Raw genomic sequence first — 4,505 nt, 5'->3', positions numbered from 1 at the left:
ATGAAAATGACTCAAATGAAAGAGTTGTACTGCAAGCTCACTAGTACTACCTCAACACAATGCTGAGAACCCGTCACACGTCGTAGAAACAGAACATACAAATCCAATCCGAAGGATCATTCCTCCACATAGCTTCGCTCCAATACGCGACCTCATCCAAACACTGGTCCACATGAAATGCCTCAAGTCACTATGCTCAAAATCGACAACTATGCGCAATATGATGTCTAAAACCAAAGAAGTCATCATAACCACCGCGAAGCAATTGACATAACATTACACAACCCGAAAGGACATAACCGATACGCCATCCACCGAGAAATACCCAGTACTCTTCTCGCTCGAATTCCACTACGAAACCCCAATAGAACCGTACCACATGTGCCTATAACCAACAAATTCCAACACCTCGCAACACGTAAAGGTAACTTATAGATTTACTCAGAACACCAGTAGCTCAATAATAATTGAATCAACACATTCCTCACCACTGGCAACTCGAAGTCAACAAAGCCGTCTCAATGCAAAATATACATCCATATAGGTCTACCAATGAACCCTTATCAAGGAGTTCCTAAAGCTGATCCTTCAACTCCTTTAACCCCGCTGGTGCCATACGCTACGGTGCCCGGCACCAAATCAGTACCAAAATCAACAACCCCATCTGGCAACATGCTCGGCCACAAGAAACACATCCGAAAAGTCCCTCACCACCGAAACTGAATCAATGGTAGGAGTCTCTGCACTAACATCCATCACGAAGGCCCAAATAAGAAAGACAATCCTTCACAGCCATCCACTGGGTCTTCGAAATATAAAACCACTATACTAAGAACAAATTCGTCGAACCTCGCCACTCAATCCGTGGCATTCCCAGCATAGCCCACATCGCCGCCTTAGCGCAATTGTCCAAAATAACACTACACGGAGAGAACCAGTCTATACCCAATATCACAACAAATCCTAACTTACCAAGCAGCAAAAGATCCACTTGGGTCTTCAAACTCTGATAGTCACCACACAGTGCCGATACACGTGACCCACAACCACAACATAACCTGTTTATGAGAACTCCCAATCTCCAACTCTATATAGCACACGAATCACCATATCTGATCCCAACTCCACCTGAATATGCAACACACCTCTAATACCCAAACATCCATGAGAGGTACCCCTAAAAATTCTTTTGTACCACCAAGCAACTCGAATATCAGCAGTCAATCCAATAAGAGAGTGCCACAATACCAAGGAAGTACCATCAACTTAATCATATTGCCTTTTTCTAAAACATATACCCTCGTCAAATCACCCCAATTAGCAATACCATTTCCTTAATCACCTTAAGATCATTTCCTCAATCATCTGAAGCTCATTTCCCTAATTATCTGAAGCTCATTTCTCTAATTATCTGAAGTTGCCCTTGCCTAAGGATGTTATGATCTTCCTTTCAGAACTGAACCGAGACCTTACACATGCAAATCTCAAGCCTACACTACATACCGCATAAACTATACTGTATGAGGGTAACCATGAGAACTTCGTATCCCTTCTGAGCCATAAGCAACCATGTACTCAAGTAACCAAGAACTTTCCATTGAGCCCATTTGGAAGAAAATCACTACACATCCCATGCTCCTCATGCCAGTAGAAAATATACACCTCCAAACCGCGGTAGAAATCAACAAGAACTTTCCGACTCCCCTTTGCACAAAAACCAAGTTTGTTAGGACTAAATCCTCCTAACTTAACCAACCTACGCAGGCCATTAAAACTCAAGAACATTGCCGTGAAGTACCTGTATGAACTCATTATCCCGTAAACACCCAAGGAACTAATCATATCCTTACCATACCGATCCGGCCTACTACTAAGCTATCCCATCTATCCGAGTTTCCTTCTAATTGACCTTCAACTTGATGCTCTTTCTTGATGTTACACCACAATTCCTTAACCCAGACTCACCACACAAAATCCAAGCATAAAACCACACCGTCTAAGTTTCATATGCCGCTGAATACTCTCTTAAATATTCCCAAAAGCACTACATTCAAAATACCTACCCTGACGAAATTTCCTGTAAATCCAAAGTCATTGCCATTCCCTTCCTGATACTGATATATATATATATAGAATTCCTTAATTGATATCGAAATACCACAAGTCTTGACACCCTCCAAATGCAAACCTCAGTTTCTAGCCAAAAGTACAACTTGAAAATCTCCAATTATTACATGTAAAATCTTGAACACCTTGGAACCATTCTCGAGAGTCATCCACTCTACTCATATTGCAATTAGCCTGATCAAATGAACCGAGCAATATATGCCTCATTAGCACTCCGACACTGCAAAATATAACCTCACCTTAACGCAACCAAGCAACTTCCTATTCTATGCACTGCACACCCTTACCAATAACCACTCAAAACATTCCATGATTCTCATACACCTATGAAGAATAATATAACCTTTGTCAAAATCTTCCTTTACTCGATCCATCCTCGATCTTAATCTCCACACGCCATAACTGATTCACCAACACGCCTCAAACTGGAACCAACGTAGCACATAACCGTACAATCAACAACTCAATAGTAGAGTCCCCCACTTGGTTTGAAGCCATATATCAAAACACACACACAATAACTCATAACGCGTATACTCTATTACTGTCATGATACCATGGTGATATTTAAACTCAATCCTTCATAAGCTCGTGAAACACAGACCATCTAGTACTTTAAATCTTCTACAAATCTCGCATTCATCCTCATAACAGTCAAGCCCACTCTCTTAAGCGACCCAAATTGAAATTTCAACACTTATATTTCACTTGTAAATGAGATCTTCTAATAGACATCATAAGGATCACACAACCTGAGAACACTCCGCAGGAGATAACCCACCTGCTTTGCCTCCAACTAACATTTCTGTATACATTCCACCGTCATAAACATTACGCAGTCACTGAATCTTCCTAAGTCTGAACTCATACCATAACATGAAATTTACTTCACTCCCAACTAGAAAACATGAAAAGATTCTTCACACACCCATAACTCGGGACTATACCTCAAATCAAGATGAACATCAAGTACCTAATAGTTCTTTCATCCTCCAGCAGACCCTTCTCGTTGTTACCAAATCATATGAATACACCTCCTAGTCATACAATACTCATCATGTAGCTATCCAGTCATTACTCCCCTTAATAGGGACACAACAGAACATACAAGTTCAAAAACACGTGCTCACACAATCAACACCTCGGTGCTCAAGCTATAGGCAAAAAATCCGGCCTCGAGTCCTCCAGACTAGCCCAACATCAACACACAGAGATCACATCCCGCCCCTCGATCAGGGAACCACAAGCCATCGATGTACATCTGATACCGAGTGCTCATGCGCGCATACCAATGCGTGGAAGGAATTCAAAGAGTTACTTTTCAAGCTGAACCAAGGACGCACGATAAGAATTCAAGAATGTGAAGTTTTTCCTAAAGGTTCTACAGCCTCCAGAGGATAAGTACAGACGTCTCCGTACCGATCCATAAGACTCTACTAAACCTGCTCATGACTCGTGAGACCTATGTAACCTAGGCTCTGATACCAACTTGTCACGACCCTAAACCTGGACCTGGTCGTAATGGCGCCTCTCGTGAAGACACAGCCAGTTGACACATTCCCATTTCCATTTTAAGCAATCTAAAATAATAAATATTAAGCCTTAAACATCATAATAATTATCCCAAAATGATTAGCAGTGACATTATGGTTTGCGGAAATAAAACCCAACACAGCCCGATACCGGGGTGTCACTAGTCATGAGCATCTATCCATATACTACAATTCTAAAGTGTCTACAAACTATTACAGAATCACTAAAAGAGAAAGAAATGAGAAAAAGGGGGAGAAGCACGGGGCTACGGACGTCGAGCAACTACCTCGTGAACGCCGGAATCTACCGGGAGCTCTCAACTCTCGCAAGCAGGATTAGCAACGCCTGAATCTGCACACAGGGTGCAGGGAATAAAGTGAGTACTCCAACTCAATGAGTAACAATCATAAATAAATACTGAGAAATACGAAATCATGTAAGGCACATTTCAGGATATAATGAAGCAGTAAAAACCAGTAAAACAGTAAATCAGTACGGATATGTAGAAATCATTTTTGTTCAACTTAAACTTCATGAAATGCCTTTTGAACAGTTAAGCAAGTAAATGACAGGCAAATAAGAAAGATAAACACATAAAGGTTCACCCCTCAGGCACAATATCAACAAATCTACCTCTTGGGCAATATCTCAGAACAATACCAGCCCCTCGGGCTATATCTCACATCACAATAGGTACCCGCGCTCACTGGGGGTGTGCAGACTCCTGGAGGGGCCCCTTATAGCCCAAGCGCAATATCAAGCCATCTCGTGGCATCATCACTAGGCTCTCGGCCTCATATCAACAAGCCACCTCATGGCGTACATATCTTAGGCCATCGGCCTCA

The sequence above is a fragment of the Nicotiana sylvestris genome, chromosome 7, assembly GCF_000393655.2.
Source record: "Nicotiana sylvestris chromosome 7, ASM39365v2, whole genome shotgun sequence".
NCBI classification, from domain to species: Eukaryota; Viridiplantae; Streptophyta; class Magnoliopsida; order Solanales; family Solanaceae; genus Nicotiana; species Nicotiana sylvestris.
This window is presented reverse-complemented; position numbering follows the sequence as displayed.